Source organism: Dermochelys coriacea, chromosome 12, assembly GCF_009764565.3.
Source record: "Dermochelys coriacea isolate rDerCor1 chromosome 12, rDerCor1.pri.v4, whole genome shotgun sequence".
Classification (NCBI taxonomy): domain Eukaryota; kingdom Metazoa; phylum Chordata; order Testudines; family Dermochelyidae; genus Dermochelys; species Dermochelys coriacea.
In genome coordinates, this window is record NC_050079.1 from 32713625 (window position 1) to 32735979 (window position 22355).

At 38.7% G+C, this 22355-nt stretch overlaps 1 long non-coding RNA gene across 3 annotated transcripts in view; it reads right to left on the bottom strand.

Moving 5' to 3' along the window:
• Positions 1-22355, bottom strand: part of LOC122456340 — a 130882-nt gene that overhangs the window by 31707 nt on the left and 76820 nt on the right. For all 3 annotated transcript variants that reach the window (XR_006275208.1, XR_006275209.1, XR_006275210.1), the window contains one exon: positions 17282-17411. This is a non-coding gene — a long non-coding RNA (uncharacterized LOC122456340). The remainder of the gene's footprint in view (positions 1-17281; positions 17412-22355) is intronic.

Sequence of the window (22355 nt, forward strand, 5' to 3'; positions counted from 1 at the left end):
CCCAGAGCTGTGCCATGCTTGGCCAGAGGGGGTGCTGTTGCACTGATGCACTGCCTCACATCAAGTTGTGCAATTACAATTGACTCAGGATGTTCCAGATGTGGTCTGCTTTCCTTATATTTGCTTATGTACGAGATATAAGATTTGTGACACCGCAGAAGTAACATATATGTATTAGATGACCACTTGCATCTTCTCTAATTGGAAAAAAACCTCATACTCAGTGGTATTTATGGTATAAACTAAATTCCGCTAAAAGGTACTCCTAACAGCCACTGGGCCAAATCCGGCAGCCCTGTCTCAGTCCTAATAAATTATAATACTTGGCTTTTAATGAGCCTGATCCAAAGAGTATTCATTCAACCTACAGGGAGTTTTGCCTTTGCAACAACTACAGAGGTACAGAGGTATTAAAATAATTGACCTTCACTAGGGAGGAGATCTGTATTTGTATTACTGTGACAAAATTTGGTAGATAAAAATCCTTGTAGAATGTAACAGAAAATAAACCTTTTCATCGATGTTTGGAAACACCCCAAGGAATTGAACAGAAAATTATATTCCTGCTATCAAATTCTATAGGCTCTTTGGTCATACTTTAAATTAAGGTTCCATTTGTGAATAGTTTATAAAGGTTAAAATTATTAATACAAGTCTTATTAAATGGCTAACTTGTTAGAGACCTTATTAAGTTGCTTATAACCATGGCTTATAGCTATCAACGCCACAAACTACTTATGTCTCTAATGTGCTTATAACTTATATTATTCACTTATTAACCATTTATATATGGAGCCTTCATATAAAGTGTTACCCGATATTTAAAAAAAGCTACAGAAACAATATCATTCTCTAGTATGTTCTGTAGGTCTTCAGAATATTTTTTCTAAAATCTTTTTTGTTTCATCACTAATTAATATAATATGTTGTTGTTTTTCCATAAGTTATTGGTGTTCTTTTTAAGATTAAATCGAGCTCACTTAATAATGCAAGGAGTCTCACAGAAGTCAATGAAACTACTCATGTGGGTAAGGCAAATGGGATATAGGGCCAGATTTTTAAAAGGTCTTTAGGCACCGAACTCCCATTGATTTCACTGGGAGTTAGGTACCTAAATATGTTTAAAAATCTGGCCCTCAATACCCACATTTCATTGCAGAAAGACTGGTTGTTTGGGTTTATAAAAGAAGCATACATAATACTGCAGTGGAAAACACGCAGATTCAGCCAATGTTGTTTATGTACAAAGCAAACTCTTCCATCATTCCCTAGTTTGCTGCTGGGTGCCCCCCCCCACGCACTAAAAAAATGCTTATTTATGGTTTTATCATCATCTGAGGATCTGATTCTTCACCAAGCTGTGAAAAATGTTAAGGAAAAATCTACACAGAAGGGAGGAGCTATCTTGAGAGCCTCCAGGTGGTGCAGGTTGCTATGTTACCACTTCCCTTGCCTGTACATGTCTGGAACAGCTGCTCCAGGTACAGCCAGTGCAGATCAGCTTATGAAATTGGGAAATTAGATCAAGGGGAAAGAGCAGTCAAAAATCTAATGAGACCACACACCAAAGTATAGGTAATATTACTGGGTACCAACACAAATCCAGCACAGACCCTGGCATAGGGGTTGCAGTGGTGGAAGTGGGTATTCACCTATGAAAGCTTATGCTCCAATACGACTGCTAGTCTATATGGTGCCACAGGACTCTTTGCCGCTTTTACAGATCCAGACTAACACGGCTACCCCTCTGATAATAGAAATTCCAGTGAGACCCATGCTGTCTGAAAATTGACCACCGCTGTCTAGAAAGTGGGGGATGGCTAGAATGCCCAGGAGATGCATCTGCATTGCAGCTCTCCCAGTGGGGCTCCTATCGGAATTATAGCCGCTTCCTTTTGGCAGAACCCTCAAGAAAAGGCATTGGCAGCAACATTGCCTTCCCTTTCCCTGGAACAAGTCACTCATGAGGCACAGTGGCTCAGGGATGTGCCACTGGCATCTCCTTGCCCAAGCAGAGGTAAATTTGACCCTGTGTTAATAATGGTATGCACTAACCCTCGATGCACAGTGTTACCACTACTATTCTGCAGTCCAACCCATGCTAACAACACTTCTCTAACTACTACCTGTAGTCCACAATAATAGCTAAATCAATACCTTGAAGGGATTTGGTGCACCAAGCAGCCTAGTCTCCCATTTTAGTTAATCTCTTCCTTGCCTTGATGGGTTATTCAAGAAAGGGTCTTAGATACAGTAAAGTATGCACTGGCATGCTAGCCTTATGCTGGCTCACTTGGATCATAAAATCCAATAAACTCATTGTGGTGGATAGTTAACTGAACATACAGTATAGTCTAGTCATCTGCTTATGAAACCTGCTATGTTACTTCTGAAAAGAAACACTGCAGGATTTAGCTCCATAAAGACTCCCCAAAGTTCGGGGTGGGGGGGAGCACAGAGACACGGTAGAGTGGTAGCCAAAAGGAATAAATCCAGACATGCTTCAAGAACTATTAATTTGAGATAATCGGCCAAGAGACCAGCATAGCAAGGTGCCAGTGTAAGGAGAAAAAAAGTAAGTAAGTAAGACTCTTTAAGTAAGGAAGACTCTTCCCATAAGGAGAAATCTCAGCAATTGATAGGCCTGAAGCCAATAGGTTTCTGTGGAAACTACTCTAAAAACCAAAGGAGATTTTATAGAAATTACTCTGAGACTCTGTATAATTTATTAGGAGATTATCTCCTTTCTATAGTTCGTTGGGGGTGGAAGGTCTTAATATCCTTTAGAATTCTATAACAGGGCGATACATTTTCCATTAAATTCCTCTGATGGTTAAAAAGGTTATCACTTTCTAGAAAATTCTATAGGATGTTTCCTCAAAGAAGATCTTGGATGACCAAATTTTACATCCTTTCTGAAACCCAGATGGCCACAAAACTATCTACTGTTAATACCTTTCTCACTTCTATCCTTTTAAAATATTTGGGTGAAACCCTGTTACTAAAGTCAATGGGAGTTTTGACATTGACTTCAATAGGACCAAGATTTCACCCTAGGTGCTAAGGGAGGCCTTCATAGGGTATTAGCTCCGAATTTCCAGGAATTGTTTTTTGTCTCAATCTAAGCCATGTACAGAAAGGCCATCACTAAGATGCACACCACATGAACATCTATAATAAATGAACAAACCTCTGTGTTTCTTGAATCTTTTAGTTCACCTTAAGTGATCACTCTGGTTATAGTGTGTATGGTAACACCCATTGTTTCATGTTCTCTGTGTATATAAATCTCCCCACTGTATTTTCCACTGAATGCATCCGATGAAGTGAGCTGTAGCTCACGAAAGCTTATGCTCAGATAAATTTGTTAGCCTCTTAGATGCCACAAGTCCTCCTTTTCTTTTTAGTTCATGGTGAAAAACACCCCAGGTAGAGGAAAGAGCTTGAGCTTGTTTGAGAAATAATCAATGGTAAAAAGGTAATATTTCAGCTATATATAGTCTGTTAAACAAAATAAATGGTACTTGTACATAGAATACTGGTAATGTTGTGGGAGGAAAAAAATCATGGCAGAGAACTAAGTAGTAGAGGAGAATGTATGGCCAGGAGAAGAAATCACTGACTTGCTTTACACAACAGAATGGGGTTTGTCCAGTACTGCATCTTCAGAGCCCTGCAGTGTCTGATACTGGAACAGACTTTCAGCCAGTTCTCAAAAGTAAAAAATAGTGAGTCCAGAATCTGTCACAGCTGCACTTTATCCATTACGAGTAAAAAGCAATGAAATTATATGAAATTTGGCTTTGGACCCAGATTTGAATAAGGCTATTGCAGACTAGACTAATGCTGATATATTCTTTGGTTTCCACAGAAGTATTCTAAGTTTTCATGGCTGCAGCAAAAACCCACAATCCTCTGTTCCCTGCCAGACTTCCTCCTCTAAAAAGGGCTGATTCACAGCAATAGGAGACTGTGCACACTCAAGCATACATGACCTAAAAATGGTAAAGGGCTTCAGGATAGTATTGCCATGATATTTCCACGCACTATCAGAAATACTCATTTAGAGGATGCATGCAATGTGTATTTAGATGGTGAAACTATTCAGAATAATACATCAGCATGAATTTCATAAGCTTTTTGATATTAAAAGATAGCACAGCACTGGTAGATGTGTAATAATCTGGTATCTAATTTGGTTTGAAAGCCATGGTATCCCATATTAAATTTGGTAAGAGTTTCAATGGAATAAATGAGAAGGGGAAGAGGAGACAGACTCACTAAATAATCCACTTATAAAATGGCCACAAAATTAATGCTTCTTAATCAGAATGAAACTCCATGTTTAACAATCCCCATTATGCTTCAACAAAATCATCATGAAAATCTCTCACTCTAAAGTGAAACACAGACAGGATTAAGGTAGGATATGAATTTTAAGTGTGATTTTGATCTCACACCACTGTAAAGCAGGAACTCCATTTAAGTCAAATGAATTATTATATCAGTGTAAAAGCAGTCTGAGTGAGTTCAGCAGCAGGCCTTATGTGAATTCATGCCAAACTTGAAAGTTCAGACATTTCTGAGTTACTTATCTATATGGGAAAAATGTGTGAATTATGTTTTAAAGTGAGAAAAATCAAAATCTCTCAGCCTTGCATAAGCGAAGAGGAGCATTTAAAAAAAATTGTGAACAAGTAAAATGGTGTCAAAATATTGTCAGTTGGAACATAGAAACTCAATGGAAAATTTTTGGAAATTTGGAAAGCTAAAAACCAAAAAACCTGATTAATTTAACAATAGCTTGTGAATGAGACACAATTGCAATGGTCATGATGACCCATCTCTAACAATGTTCTTTTTTGTAAACAAACAAGATTATTACCTGAGGAGTAAAAATGCCCCAAAACAAATATATTTCTAATTTTACATCCATGGCAATGGAGAAACTAAGTGTTACCATTTCAGTGTCATGTACATTTGAACTGAAATGGGAACAATAAACAATTATCCTTGTTTTTTCCATGTATCTAACTATAGAAATATCTGTTGGAAAAAACAATTTGCTCGCTAATCTGACTCAGTGAAATCTCTTGCAGCTAATCAGTGATCTTTCCTTCGCACCATATTATATGTCTTGCAATTGTTTCAAACTGACACTGGAAAGTTTTATGTTTCAGTTGACTTTCTCTAGTTATGTATTACCTTGTAAAGTATTATACTTTACATTTAATGTGCTCAAAGCTTATTAAATGTGAAGAACACTTTCATAAAGAGGAGGAAAGTTTTTCAGGAGGTCAATCTACAGTTGTTCTAGCTATGTGCAATTTTACAGGAGTTCTTGTGTAAGAAATGAATATACCGACAGCAAGTAGGGGCTTGTCCTTTATCATGTTGTTGACAATCAAATTCAAAAGAGTTATTAATTATTTTTCAGATCATGCTTGTTAGTTGTATTAATTCTCAAGGCATCTGGAATATACTCTGTCATCGCTAAGTGTTGTCGTAACCCATTTGCCATTTCTCTTCTGGTTTTGGAGCATACCGGTCCAAGTCATGTTCTTCCTGAGGGGGTATGGTAGCTGGCAGACAGAAAAAAATATGCATTGAGTAAATTCAGGGACTCTATGCATGGCAGCCAAAAGTAATGAAGAAGGAATGCTCCAGCCATTGATTTTCTATTGCATTTTCATTTGATAGAAAGATTTACTATTACCACCAAAAATGCATAGCTTTATTATGCTAGTTAATTCATGTTTACACTGATTTTTCCTAAAATAGGGTTTTCACAGTTGCTGTTTCCTCTTCTAATTCTCTCTCGGGAACAATTCCCAAGAGGTGATGAACACCCACCATTCTTATCATAGGCAACTGGAGTTGCAGGAGCTCTGTCCCCTTTGCGACCATGTACTAATTCACTAGTGATAAACATTAATCTTAAAGGGGCTGCTCCAATGCCTGTCGAAATCAATGGAAAGATTGCCATTGACAGCAATAGGCATTGGGTTAAAACTTTAATAATGTAGACCAAAATAAACACTGGGCATTTTAAATAAATGGTAGATAATTTTTTCAAACCTTAATTTGAACAGAAATATTTTTGGAATTTTTGTTTTATTTGAAATTACTTTTGTGTTTTGTTTTATTTAATTGAAACATTCCCACATAGTATCAGAAAGCTAGTGCCTGATCACCAGAAAGCCAGACTGACTGTAAATAAGAAATTGACCTGTCTAATCCCACTGCCCAAACTGAGTGATTTGCACTTACAAAAAAAAAGTGGCTGCCTCCTAACTTAGGGTGATGGTGTCTTGCTTATTAATTAGTTGTGCTGTATACATAGAATTCTTAATATAGAATAATTAATAAGCAAGCGGAAGAACTGAAGCTAGAACTGATAAATCTCCTCCTAACTGCCAGCCAGGCACTCCTTCATACAAGTCAATGAGGTGGTGGCTGCTGCTGCAGTGTCCCATCAGGGGCAAGCCTCGAACAAGAAAGCTCTACTGAGCATGTGCAAATGGCAATTTGCAGAGGCTTATAACTTAACCAAATATCGCTGAATTTTCATGGTGAACAGTAAAAGGCATCTTCCTGACTCCAAGACCATCCCCCTTCCAAAAAAAGTTTCTAGTCCAAACCCAGGAGATGCTAGAAAATTTTTAACATTGTCAAAACTATTTTCCCCTAACTTCATACTCTGAAGTGACTCTAGCATTTTTGGTGAAACTTTCCCCCCCAAAATTTAGCCAGAGTCAGATACCAAGCATGGAAGAGTTCAGCCCAAATCAGTAATAGTTTGGCAAAGTTATAAGCAACTAATAACAGGGACTTACAATGCAAAGTGTTACATCAATTTTAAGCAATGTATTCCATTATTTATGAATCAAATACATTTTTCATTACAACACTGTGGCCACCAATCATCAGCTGCAATTAAGGAGTGCACAGCACAACTCATTGACATTGGTATGCAAAGGTGGCTTTAAGTCATCTGATCCAGGTTTGGCTGCAAGCTGGGCCTGAGGTCTGCTGACCTTGCTTGGGTGTCATCAATCCCAAGGGGACATTATTGAAATCCAGGGATCACTGAAGCACGGGGAACCCCCACTCATAACCTATTTTCACTGGCCATGTCTCAGATGTTGGCACTCAGGATGAGATAGTGTAGGAGACACTATGGTGTATCCACATTATTAGAGGATCCTCCTAGGCTGGGGTGATTCTCCCATGCCCCATTATGCCAGCATAATGCACTGGTCAATGTGTTACATGTCCTCCTCTGTACCTAAATCACAAAGGATGTGAGACTATTATAGCTTTACCCAGAGAACTAGGCTCTTTAGCTCAAGCAGTAGAGAGAGCGAGAGACTCATGTTTTTAACTCTGGAGGCCACCAGTTCAATCACTGATGGCAGCCATTGCACCAACACAATGAAAGCAGCCACAGCACAGACAAGGATAAAGACACTAGCCTGAGCTGAACTGAAAAGCTACCTGGCATGAAAACAGTCTATCACGTATCAAGTAATTCTGGCCTTTCTTAACATTGCTAAGTAAACTAGTAGGTGATATTTTTTACATCCATGTTTAGCAAGAAACAGACCTGTAGGACATGCACACTAAAGTGTCCTTAACAATGTTTCAAAATATGGACCATTACATGGTGCCTGGAATTGATCTGGATTTAACAGCAATATTTTAATGTATTTAACAGCCAGTATGCCAGGGAGGCAACCTGTCTTTAACAGTAATTGTGGCACAGACTAACCACCTGAGACAAGAGCTTTGCTGCTACAGAGATCTTAAAACAATTCAAGGATTGCTGTCTTTGGTTATGAGAGAGTTGATCAATCTGCTCTGGCAGGAGCTATGGTAGTTTTAATGTATTTGTTTTGGAATTGTACTATTTGACACTTGGTTCTTCCTGCTTCTGAGGTGTATAGGCATGACAGTACCTTACTATCATTGAGGTTTAATTTATGATCAATTATGGCTGCAACATTGATTGTGTAGGAAGGTGACTCCATATGCGTCCAGTTTGTCAGCTAATCTTATAAAATAATATTCAGCATGTTCCCTGCCTTTTTTCCCCAGCCGTAATTCCAGCTCTAGCTGTTTGGGGGACCAACCTATTCTATTTTTAGCAAACAAGGTCAGTATGCTTTGTGGGCTATTTACATTACTCTCTTGTAAATTCATTTGGCTATGATTTTGCCTTCAAGTGCCTGTCATGTTGGCAAAAACCTTGACTTTGGAGGCTGGGAGTGGAAATTTTGTGAGGGTGAGGATTATATCTGTGTTATGGTTGGTTTCCTTATACAGTTTAAAGTCAGGGCTCCTCATGCTCCTACCATCAGAGTAGTGACTTAGTGAACCCATAAAGACTAATGGACTCATGTTGTTGCTAGAGAAACTACTGTACTAACTATTACATCTGTCAATGGGATACAATGACTCCTTGTGTCCTCGATCGCCACAGGATTCCTAAGCATGTTCTCCTAGGCCCTGACTCTGCTCATATTGAAATCAATGACATAACTCAGTTTCATCAGTGAAATAGGGATCAGATTCATAACGAGTTATTGGCATGAGTCAAACTAGTATGTAGACTACGAGTGACAAATGAAATATATATGACAAAGAACAGAGAACCGTTGGTAGTCATCCTATTACAGTGCAGAGAGATTTCAGAATAAAGAGTTTTGTAGGGGCTGGTGAAGAGATTTTCTTGCAGTGCTTATTTGCATTCATGCAATCTCATCCAGCAAAAGTGCTCTAGGCAGTAGCAAGTAAAACTGGTCATCACTTGAAAAAAGTTGAATATATTTTGCTCTGAGGATTTTGCTATGCCCCAGCCTATTGGGAGGCACTAATATCCATGAGATTTCATTGCGGATTTCAGAATATTCAAGCATTTGTAGAGCTTTAATACTCTTTCCCTTTGTAGGATGACACATTCTATTTTCCTAATTAAAGGATACCATGGAAACTCCATGAGTTGTCCTGCAGATTTTCCCTTTTGACTTTATCCCTCTTGAGATTTTTCAGCAAATCTGGCCCAGAATCTATTAATGGGACAATGGAAATTGTACAATGCAGCACACCATTAAACTCAATATTCAGTGTGTGCAAGCCTGCCCTTTCTATGCATCTGGGGTCCATACAGAACAAAAAGCATGTCGCAAAACAGGAAGTATCTGCATATCAAACAAGTACCTTGTTCTTACCCCTGTTAAAGAATTGTATAAAGTTGAAGTCTGTATAAATTAAAATGTCTAATGCTATTCCTGATTTACAAGCTAACAGTTGTTTGAAATCTATATAAGATATGAAGATACAGAAAACCTCTGAAGGAAACATTAACAGTAATGTTATTATGTGTAAGAGTTATTAATTACATGTTTGGTTAGGGTATTTTTTTTTACAAGAGTATCATTTCTAAAGTATTTAACACAATAAAAGAAGGAACATCTAGCCTACCAAACCTGTTGCAAAAAGGATGGGGAGACTGGGTATCTATACTCAACTGATGGTATCTGGAGCTACCAGTGTCAACATTTTCCTCACATTTCAAATGGTAGAATGGCAGGATGAGCTACTCCTAAAAAGTCTGCAGGAAGGGATCAATTCTATCCCATATGCTTCATAAAACTGATCTTTAGTTCTTCTCATTTGGTTCTTATCACTTTGAAAACAGATTTCATACCTCAGAGTATTACAAGAAATAATAAACTATCACTCAGTGTTGGGGAGTTATTGTCATTTGTCAAACTTTCCAGAATCATCAGTCATACAATAGACAGTTAAATCATAATATTTTACACTGAAGCCACATTATTGCTGATCCTCTCCCAAAGCAAGCAAGCCAAACTCAGGAGTTGGATGCAGTTCCAATCTTCCAGTCATATACATGTTAAATAAAACTACTCTTCTGTTTTGCCCTATTATTCAATAAAATGTTCCCAACACTATACTTTTCATAAACAAGTTAAATGTCATTTAAACAATAGAGTTTGAACGAGGAACAGTGAGTGGCAAATGCAAGATCTTGAGTCTTATGTTAATGAAACTAGTATTACTTATTTGTATTCCATTATCAGTCAAATACCACAATCCAGATTGAGGCCACATCGTGTTAAATGCAAACATATAGGATGATGTGGTCCCTGCCCCAAAGAATTTTCAATCTAATCTGAAACAAGACAATGAGCAAGTGTAACAAAAAATAGGAGAGAGGAAGGACAACAAAGGAAACAGTAATATTCACATGGGTTTACAGTGGTTCTAAGGTGTAAGTCTACAAACTATGGGAGGTCTCAGACACCCCCATATGGGATTGTAGCCCAGTAGATCAGCATAGCTCATTGACTAACAGCTCTGCCCCTGACTTCCCGCATGCTCCAATGGAGAGAGGATGACCTCATGGTACACATGGAGCTGCAGAGACCCACTGAAAGTCAGCTCTTCTTTCTGGATTCCTCTGCACATCAAAAAAGCATTTTGAACAATTTGTGCATTTGCAGGGGCTGCAAGGGTAGGCCCTTTGTGGGTAACAGTCTGTTAGTATAGATTCTGTATTGTTAAAAGAGGCATCTCCAAAGATACTTTGCTGTAACACAACAGTACAAACTCATTCCATCACTGAACATTTCACAAATTTCATTAAGGACACACCTGTTACAAAACCAACTATGATCCTATACACAACCACAGCTGCATGAGCTTAAATTGCTAAAGACAAAGAACTCAGTATTTCTTTTGGGATGATGACAAGTCAGAGATTCAATTCAAGGCATAAATAATGAGAAAAAAGATAAGATGATGGAAGAACATCATGAACCATAAGCCTAAGAGCAGATATTGTAGTTGATAACTGTTACTTAAATATAGCTTGCAATTGTATTGGGAATGGTGTAGTTATACTTAAAAGGATACAAGTGCTTTTCTAACTTGCAGACAAGGGGTTACATTTACCCCAGTGCAGAGAGCCTGCACAAATCCTTATGCACTATAGAAGAACCATATTAAGGAACTAAGTGGGACTTAAGTGCTACATAAGGTGTGGTGTTGGCATTTTACAGTGGGGTTAATATCATTCTGGGGCAAAGTTCACCAAAGGTATATATTTGTCTATCTACCCTCTGAACATGTGTGCGAAGCATGCAGTACACAAACACACCTCAAGAAACAGAAGTGAGAGAGAAGGGCTAATGCCACTTAATATATACAATACTCATGTAGGAAATCCCCTTAAGGACTTTGCATTGAAAATTACTAGGTAAGCATGTCTGAGAATGTGAATTTGAAGAGCCATACTGGAAGTGAAACTGCATGTTTCATGAGAGGGACTAGTTTCTCATCTTTCTTCCTCTTGACCTTCATTTTTCTGATGTGTTAGCTAAATAATGAAAATCCATTCCAGACTCTCTCATTTATTGCTGGGGAAAGAGTGGGAGTGTTAACTAGTTGAAGATGAGTAATTTTTCCACTGACGGATGGTATAAAAGGTAGCAATGTTTCGCCTCCACCGTCAATTCATACTGACATAAAAATTTCCCATTTTCAAAGAGCTGCATAGAATTTAGCCATTTGAATTAACTCACATTAAGAATAATAGTGATTCAGTAGCTAAACCCAGGCATTTCTTTGAAAATTTAGGACATATTGTTTTATGGAAAATCATTTATTTTACATGGTTTTATAGTTTGATCTTTGCATACCCATAGGTATGACAATTGGTAAACTGTGTAAATTAAGTAAAGCAATTACCAACATTGATGTCATGGTCCTTTGTCTGTGGCAATATCTGACACCACCACAACTGCAGCTGGTTTCCAGATAAAGTAAACTTATAGCACGGATAACTAAAAATATATGGAACTATGTTAAAGAAAGAAAATAATCCAAAGCGAGCATCAATCCATCAAACACCTCTAAAAAAAGAAGTCTGTATTAAAAAAAGGACAAATTAGTAAAAAGCAGCACAAGAAAAGACAAGAGGAAGTCTATTGATAACATTACCAAAGAAGTTGAAGCAGCTGCTGAAAGAGGTAATAGTGACACACTTTACCAACAATGTTGCAACTGCTACTGCTGAGGATACCGTTAAGGATAAACAAAGGAAAGACCTTAACAACAGAAAAAGCAAAGAGCAACAGGCAGGGCACTTTCAAGAGACGCTGCACGGACCACCATCAGAAGAAACTATTGACTTTGACAAAGGATTAGATATTGTAACATTTCACATCAAAAAACAAAAATGAAAGGCAATAAAAATAAAATCAAAGTATCACCTTAAGTAGAAGAAACGAAGTGATTGAGGCAAAGGGAAGAGCATGCTGGATTTCATCCCTGAAGACTGTATGTAGACCAGATTTTCCCCTAAGAATAATCATCAAAGAGAACATTGAAAGGCAAAAACCACTCATCATAAACTTAATAGATTTTTAAGAAAACATTTGAAAGCCTGTGTTGCATTCACTCTTGTGTCATGATTAGTCAACAAAAATAATCATCAAGGCTTTGTATCAGAGGTGCAGCTTGCACCGGTAATATAAACTCAGACTTGAGTGAATAGTTCAATGTAGACAACATCTACATTGCATTCTCTCACCTCTGATGTTTGGCATTACCATTGACTTCATTATGAGGAAGTGTAGATGGATACAACACAGGCAATGCATAGTTTAATAACAGTACACTGGATGACTTAGACTTTGCTGATGACATAGCTGTAAAATGTCAGTTCAACCAACATGCAAGTGAAGACTGAAAGACTGTCAAGCCTTGCAAAAGAGATGAGATTATGAATCAGTTATTAAAAAAAAAATCTAATGAGAATCCCAGCAACTCCCAATTCAAGCATTATTTTAGAAGGCAAAGGAATACGAGAAGTGAATCAATTCACATGCCTGGCAGTAATGTGCAAATCAATGGACATATCCCGACGGAAATAATGTCACGAATTGGCAAAGCAACAGCTGCATTCAAAAACTTAAACAAGATTTGAACATCTAAAATCTACAACTTGAAGATCAAAGTATGAATATTCAACTCAAAGTTATTTCCACCTCAACATCTGGATATGAAAGCTAGAAGTCCACCAGAGGTACAGATGTCTAAATGCCTTAGAAAGCAAATGCTTCAGAAAAATATTGGGTATTACACTGAATTAATTTATAAAAAGGCTAAGATTCATCAGAAACTTCAACAATCCTTTCTCTTCAAAGTTATCTGGGACATGGGCTAAGGATGAAGCCATGGCAAGTGCTATTGGGCAGCTGCAGGAACATGCAAAAAGGGCCAACCAAAAGAGTCCCTCTGTTAAACAGTACTCAGAGAGGGAAAACTTCTGGGACTTAACAGAGAGAACATGCAAAGATCGGCCCAGGATTGACAAGGATGATGGGGTCTTTTTTGTGCCCCATGCAAACTTTGACGGCATGGGAAAGATTCAGATTCAAAATTATCAACTTTGGAATTTGAATTACCCTTGCAATAGTTACAATGGCATCTCTATGACCAGGATCTCAATTTTATGTCACATCTGTTATGTCACATCTAAAGATACTTCCAGAAGCACAGGTGCCCATGACACTATTTCCTTCTGCTGAATCATCAGCACACTTTCTGCAGCCCCTAAAGTGCCATTTTGCTTGTCTCCAATGCAACAAATGACCCAGCTCACTGCTGGTTAACTCTGAAGCTGAGCAAGAACACTACTCAAGGTGGCCTGGTGACAGACTCTCCAAAGGTATTTTTAATCAAGCAAAGAACCAATAATGATAAACTGTGAATGAAGTAAATAACCTGACAGGTCACAAATGAAGCAGCATTATATGTACCATTCTTAACCCTCTAGACTTCTGGATGGGAAGCTGCATATTTAAATTCATGTACCTTCTTCTGGAATCTCTCTTAACATTCAACCACCTGGCTTGGCAATCCTGACGATTTAATACAAGCCCTCCTTTGCAGTCAAACAGCTGAAGCAGCACCTTTCTGTCATGTGTAAAAGACTATTGTTCTGGAAGTACAAGAGCCATTAAGCAGGTTAAACCCACATTCACTTTGTTTCTTATAAGGAGAAACTTCACCAACAATTACAACTCCAAATTTAATTGATAGTTTTCTGTTTAAAAACAGAAAATATTGCCACAACTTCTCTGTACAAAAAAACCCCATGATTTTGCCTCCCTGGAGAGTCGTTTGGATTCAGTATTAGCGTACCTGTCAAAATATTCTTCATGTTAATTTGATATTAAAGATAAATAAAAGATGGATTATATTTATAAATTCTAAATGTATGTGGTATCATTTTTCATAGAAAATATATCTCAGGGCTGGTTCAGTTGTACTTTTAGGGACACAGATATGCAGTGTGTGAAGATGAATTAACCCATTGTCTCTGTCCAGTACTGGGCCACTGGATTCAATCAAACTCAGACTACGCCATTTTATTGGGGCAATCATCTTTTATATCAATGCAGCAAATTATTTAACAGCAAATTATTTAACCTCAATGGTTTCCTAGAATTAATATAAAACAATACTTAATAGGGAGAAGATATAGGATCTTATTCCATATTTAGGCTGCTCACTAAGTGCTGTGATTTTCAAAAACACCGAGTATTTGACTTCAAAGGGTGCTGCTGGGTGCTCAGCACTTTTGCAAATCATACTACTTAATTAGGAGCCTAACTTTTGGCTTTTTTAAAAAAACATTACAGATTGATTGGTGTTTGAGGCCAGAAGGGACAGTCATTTAGTTTTGCAGAGCACACAAATTCACCCAGGGATTCTTGTATCTAACCTAAAAACTTGAGGTTGAACTAGATATTTGTTAAACTAGAGCCCTAGCACATGCAATACTCAGCAATTCCCCATCCAAGTACTAACTAGGCTTGTGATTGTTTAGCTTCTAAGATCTGCTAAGAGTAAATGCATTCAGTCTGATATGGCCCTCAGTCTTGTCACTTACTCTAGGCAAGGACACATTATACTTTGAAATACTTTTACTATGCTCTGCCTGGCCCCAGGAACAGGGCAGGTCACTGCACATGTGTAAAGGCAACTTGTGACAATGGAGACTAGAACACAACGCACAGAGTCTACTATTAGGTGATTAATTTAGACATTTTAATTTATGTAGTTTAATTTGTCATTAATGAAACTGTAGCCTTATCAAATTATACTATTTGTAAGATGTTTGTCATCTCAAGTTTTCTTGGGATAAAAAAATCCTTTTGCAGTTTGTATATAGGGTTATGCTTTGGCACAGCATCTCCTTCCATACCCCTGCCAGACTCTGCAATGGTTGAACAAAGAATATTTCATTCTCTACCATAAACAAAAAAAATATACAGAAATAAAGGAGCAGTTGAGGAAAACAAGCTGCTAACCAAAGAGATCACTCTTTGATTATAGACACTCATCTAGAATAGACTGCCTGGGGGAGAAGACATGACTGCATTACAAACTTCCAAATGTAAAACACCTTGTCGTAACATAAATATGTAACCCTAAATAGATTGCCAAAGAAGGAAACCACATCTTTTCTTTATTTTGGCATTGTGTGTCACCAAGATGGCCTTCTCATGTCGAGTTCACACAGTGACACCTCAAAAACAACCTACAAACAGACACCAAGTTTATATTTCTTTTTCCTTTAAAAGAAAATAATGTAAAGAACAGTGTCACTGTGGCCAGCAAGGCACCTCTCCAGCACACACTTACAATTGAAAAGAGTTACAGCTGCAATCTAGCTGAAGAAATTGTCTTATCTGCTTCACGAATGTACCCTGGGGAGGATTCTTAAATGCTATTTTATATCCCCAGAGAAGTGTAACACAGAGACAATGATGAAAAAGGCATCTGTTTTAGATGTGTATAACTCTAACCGCTAACATGGGCTGTGAGCTCTTTCTGGGGATAATATGACTTTTGCTCATTAACATTTAATCACGTGCTGTTCCATCTTTTATTCAACGTTTTCAAGTTTAAATGAGACCTCAGTATAGCCCATTATCAGCATTCAGTGAAGGTATTTTTAAATCAGTGTTGAACCAGGTCATGCAATTCATTCAGTTTGTTTAAAAAAAAAAGAAAAAAGTCTTCAAGTTCATTTAATTTGTGCCAGCTGATTATTTCTGAGTTGAATGAAGCACCATAGACTGTAATTAGGTAAGAAGGACCATCCCAATGACAAACAAGGCCTGGGATAGGACCAGTAAAAAGCAATTTCAGCTGAAACTGATTTGGAAAGTGTTCATCGAAATAATTTTCCTGTTTTTTTTTAACAACTCTAGTTTCAAACAACGTATATTTTTTAAAAGCAAGTTTACCAGATCACTAAGGAAGGAGAGAAATTTTCTGTCACAGCCAGGCCTGCAGACATAGGGTGAGATGCTCAGTATCTGGGCTGAAAAGTCAATGATCAGTCCAGGGCCAGGCCAGGTCAAACCCGCAGAGTCAGAGTGCGTTACCAAATTAAGAGCATGAGGCGAGAACTGGGGTCAGGCAAGGCCGGGATCTTTCATTGGGGTCAGCAATAAGCTGTAGACAATAAGCCAAGATCAGGGTTGAGAGCTGGAGCAAGGTCAAGAGCCAAGAGTCTGGGATCCAGGTGAGGAACAGCAAGCAGGGTGTGAGGATGAAGCACACTGGAAGTCTGCGTTGCTCAAACAACTACCAGAAATGGCTTGCTGTTTATATGGGGAATGCAAGCCAATCAGGGAAGCAGAGGACTGTTGTTCATGCCCTTAGGGCAGGACTTCCTGCTGGGCTTAGCCTCCCACTATGCATCACTGGCAACCCTTCAAGGGCCCTGCATGGAGACAAGGAACCAGCACCTGCCTCAGACCCTGCAGTCCCCACTTCTAGGCCCAGAGGTTCTTATGTTTTCTCATAGAGCCATCTCCCAGCACCCCAATCCCCCATTGCTTGGTTCTCAAAATATTTCATTCTACAAGACACTAGGAAGGACTCCACAGAATACCTGGACCACATGGTGAACTGCAAAATGGCCTATCACCCATCAGGTCATTTGGTTACCCCATGGCCAAACTGGCTCATGTCGATGCCCTTGTTGACATAGTATAGGGAGGAAAATTACCATTGTCATGTATTATCTGTATTGTGCTAGTGCCTAGGAGCCCCAGACATTAAATCCCATTGTGTTAGATTCTGTACAAACACAGAACAAAAAGATGGTCCCTAACCCAAAGAGCTTACAATCTCTCAGCCCTCTTTGTGCTAGAGCAGGTATTCAAACAATTACCCTTCCCTTGATTCAGCCTCCTCTTAGGTCAGAATTGTTTCTAAGAACCCAATAGAGACTGTTTCCAAATTAACATTCTCCACTCATTCAATTCACGTAACGTCACCTTGCACTCCTGACTGGCAAAGTTCTGGAAACAGAGAGAAAAGCATGAGATAAAAATTGTTTGAAATGTGAATCCACCCAGACCAGTACTACAAAAAAGTATGGCTAGCGAGGCACAAGGCTTATGTCATAAAGCATTTGATAGTTAGTAAGCCCTTGGTCTGACCAAGCAACAACAAAGCAGGCTGTCGCTTTCAGGTCAGTCTGTCCATGTTCCTCGGGATGTCATTCAAAACACCCAGCCAAATGTAGAGATTGGAGTAATTTGTTCTTCCAACAACTAACTCTTGTATCTAGAGAGTCTGGTTACACATACATCTTTCAAACTCCAAGTTTGACTGAGTCATGTTTCATCTGAGCCCTTAAGAGGCATGGAAGAAAGATAAAATCCCCATGAATTACCCACCTCCAGTACCACATGAATAGTAAGTACTGTAGTCTTAATGAGTCTCAATCCACACCTCTGAGGATAAGCATAGACATGTTAGCTAGGCAATCCCATCCCAAGATAATCAGAGTTGCAGGTTCTCAGTGTATCTTCAAAGGGCAGCGTGGGTGCTCAGCACCTCTCAGGATTTGGGCCACGTACATTGTAAACATTGACTGAAAACATTAATACAAAGCTGGAAATCATCTCTCTAGACAGAGCTGCCAGTTTCTATCACATTGTCCAAGGGCACAAATGGAGAGGAAACAGTATCCCAGATGATAGAAAAAAATGAAATTGATTTAAAAAATTAATAAAAATATGGGGGAAAAGGAGTTTTCTTTCAATATTTGCTATCCAAACATTATATACACCAAAGCCCAGTTCTGTAGCTGCTCTGGCTGAGAAATGCCTATGGAATCAAGCCCCAGTATTGTAGGAATTTGAATATGTAGAGTACCCAAGCAGCACCTGCTTGTTTGCTCATCTTCATTCTTCTCTACTCACAGCTAGCAGAACTGTCACCTGGTAATCACTATTACAAAGAAACTTAACATGAATTTTCACTTCACTCTTTCCCTGCAGTTAAAGCAGTGGATTGGGACTTTGGAAATGTCAGTTCATCTCTAAGCCCTGGCACAGACTTCCTGTGTGACCCTTAATCTCTTTGTTCAGTTCCCATCTGTAAAATAGGGATAATATTGCTCCCTTTCTCCCACCCTTTGTCTATTTAGATTGTGAGTTTTGGGGCAGGGACTATCCCTTACATGGGTTTCATAACCAAAACACTACACTCTACATACTATCGGTATTTTGTACTAAATTTCAAGCCATTTTCAATCTGATATCCTTATTTGTGCATGAAGTTTTGTACATGAAATTATTGCATTTCCAGTAAAAATATCTTATTGTTAAATGCTTTCCATTTACAGAGGGTAAAATTCTCTGCTAATATATATCAGTGCCACTCTACTTATTTCTAAGGGCTTCTCCATGTGGCAAGTTAGTGCGCAGCACACCAAGGTGTGCATCTACAGAGCACAAGGTGACCATGCAGTAATGTCCCATGTGAACACTGCTACAATACAGTGAAAGTCCCAGTGCACCATAGTGTCATCCACACAAGACATTATTGTATTGCAAGGTGGTGTGCTGTAGATCCACACAATGGCTTGCTGCGCAGTACTTTGGTGTGTAGACAAGCACTAAGGAAATGCAACAATTTACAAGAGCAGAGAATTTGACCTATTCTCTTTATTTTATAAAGGAAGCCTTATAGGGTACGTTTACACGGAAATAAAAGACCCACAACCTGGACATGGCTGGCTCATGTCAGCTGATTCAGGCTTGCAGGGCTCGGGCTGCCGAGCTAAAAATTGCTCTGACTTTCAGGCTTAGGCTGGAGCCCAGGCTCAGGGGCCCTCCCCCCTCATGGGGTCCCAGAGCTCAGGTTCCAGCCTGAGCCCAAACATCTTCAAAGCAATTTTACACTGCCACAGCCTGAGCCCCACGAGCCCAAGTCAGTTGACTCAAGTCAGCCTTTGGTGTTTAATTACAGTACAGATATACCCATAGGGACACAACCTCATCAACTATGTGTCTCCAGTCAGATCACAGGCATTACCAGTAATGTAGTTGAAGAGAAATGCAGGTAAATGAAGTTTACTCACTCCTCATTTTAGGAATATGGAGTTTAGTTTTAGGATTGTTTATCCACTTTTTAAAAAAAACCATGACACCTTTGGACATTACCTGCTCTTGGTGACTAATGTCTCTTACCAGATATCTTAAATCCTATGGTCTTTTTGGCATTCCCCACTAAAGGAAGGTTCTAATATTATTATTTAACACTGTTTATCCCTTTGGCTAGAACAAAAAAGCTTCAGATTGACCTAGGTCAGTTTCCTTCATCAGGATATTACAATGCTCAATTTACCTTTCATTCCATTTTCAAATGTAGTTAACATACTTCACTGCAACATTGAAACCTCTGCTTATTCCCCATTGCTAATTGCTAGTAAATGACTGAGGACATTTTGTGTTACCAATTTTCTTTCCTCTAAATGGAAAAAGAAAATGTGATCATATTGCCTGGCAGTTAGAGAATTAAATGCATTGCACTGAATCTAGGAAGCATGGGTTATGTTTCTTGAGTTGTGATTGTTTTGTTTTCCTTCCCTTGCCTATGCTGGAATGCATTTATATAATACTCATGTTAGTCTGGTCTTTATATTTCTGTGTACTGCAATGTAACTTTCTGAAAAGTTCACCTCCCTCCCAAAATAATTAATTAATTATAAAACATGAAAGAGACAAGAAAGTGCCAGTAAGACCAAGGAATGGATAAATGCTGTCAAACAAGACATGGTGACCAATATTACCAAATGGAATAAGTGCACCTAGCATTGAAAAACATGATACTATGATACAATCACACATAAAAAGTTAGACAAGGTTGCTTTAAACGAGAAACAGGAAGTTGCAACTGAAAGTCAGATCTCAGCTACGTCTATATGTTGTGAAGTTCAAAGAAAGCAGATGAACTGTGTGTACAATTCCATTGTTAGGGCCTGATTCAAAGCTCTTTGAAGTGAGTGGGAATCTTTTCATTGACTATATAGCCTTTGGATCAGGTCCAGTGTGTTCATGCTTTCTTTTCTAAAAGTTGACAACACAGCAGAATGAAGGTCCAAAAACACAAGGGGAAAAAAACCCCACAAGATATTATTTATTGTTATAAAGTAAAAAAAAGAATCATAATTAACCAGGTGGAACAGATCAGCTTTTGTGGACAAAACAGAAACTGGACTTGCAGCATCTGCCTTAAAAATGTGCTTCAATATTGGGTTTTGGGATTCATTTACAAGTGATATTTTATAAATCAATGATTCAGCTAAGAAGTTACAGTCCATGTTAGATTTAGATGGGGTATTCACCCTGTGTGCATTAAAAGAAAAACAATATACAGTCATCTCATGCTGATTTGAGATTTCTAAATACAGAATCAAAATGTAGCTCATCTCACGATGCTTATATAGTGGAATTACTACTCAATATCATTTTAGTACACATCAGTGATATTAACAGGGCAGCCATTTGAGTTGGTTGAGTCCTAATTGAAGACTATGAAAGGTTCTGTACTGTGTGTGTTTTCAAGATGGCCAGCGATGGAACAGTGGTGGTGACCTGGAACAGCTGTGCCATGTTCTCTTTTCTTTCTGGAAGACAAAGTATTTCCTGTGCATAGAGTGCAAGTTGGTGGCTGTGCCTGGGAAAAAGATTCTCGAATTAGAGAGGTAAGTTGAGACACTACTGAGAATCAGAGAAGCTGAGGAGTTCCTAGATAGCCAAGTTCATGAAACAGCAGTACCACAGGTTCAGGTAGAATAGAGTTGGCCATCAAGGAATCAGAGACAGAGAACTCAGAGAGAAGGCTTGGTGGTTCATAACCATCAGAGACAGGAGGTCACAACAACATTCTACATGGCTGGAGGCAGATAAGGATGGGCAGAGTATGGCCACCAGAGAGAAGACAACAGCTACAAGTTTCAAATCAATACCAGGTCCTCAACATGGAAACTTTGGAAGATACCCCTCAAGATCCAGCAGGTCCAAGGGAATGGAGACATATACAGGACACAGGAGGTGGATGGCAGCTCAGCCCAACCTTTAAGAAAAAGCAATCTTGCCTGCAAAGAGTTCTCCAACTGTCCAAGGAAGACAGATAATCCTTGTTGGACATTCAATACTCAGAAGAATCAAAAGAACATTCTGCAAGGGACAGGCAGATACCAGGACAAGACGTCACTCAGATTGTATAGGATTCTGAAGTTGACGGGCAAAGATCCATAGTCCACATTTGGCACTAATGACACTGTATTGTGGGATATCTCACAAATAGTAGATTACTTCAGGGAACTCAGAAGCATGCTGAAGAAGAAGAATGTCCAAGCAAACTTCTCTGAGTGAAGGAAGATAGAAGGCAGTATATTCTGGAATTGAATTGCTGGCTATGTAATCAAATGTAGGTAAGGAGTGTAGGGTTTTGGTTTTGTGGAAAATTGGTTTATCTTCTATAAGGAGAGGGGGCTGTATAGGTTGGATGGCCTCCACCTTGGTTGATGGGAACCAATCTCATTTGGTATAGTCTCACGAGAGTAGTCAGGAAAGGGTTAAACTAAAAGCACCAGGGGAGGGTAAAAAGAAGGAAGATATGAGCACTCAGAACAAAACAGAGATGTTGACAACAACATTAATCAAGGAATCAAAGGAAATGAAGAGAAAAAATTCTTGAATTGCCTATACACCTATGCTAAGAGTCTGCGCAAAAAACAAGAGGAGTTCAAATTGCTCATTTATGAGCATAAATCTAGTTAGCATTACTGAAGCCTTTGGGGGATGATTTGCAGAATTGGTTAAAATCAATGCTTAAAACCTATTTAGGAAGAACTGAGTGAGCAAAAGGGAGGGGAATTAGCACTCTATGTGAAAAATGGCATTACCTGTTTCTGAGTCACTGATAATGCAGAAGGAAATGATCTT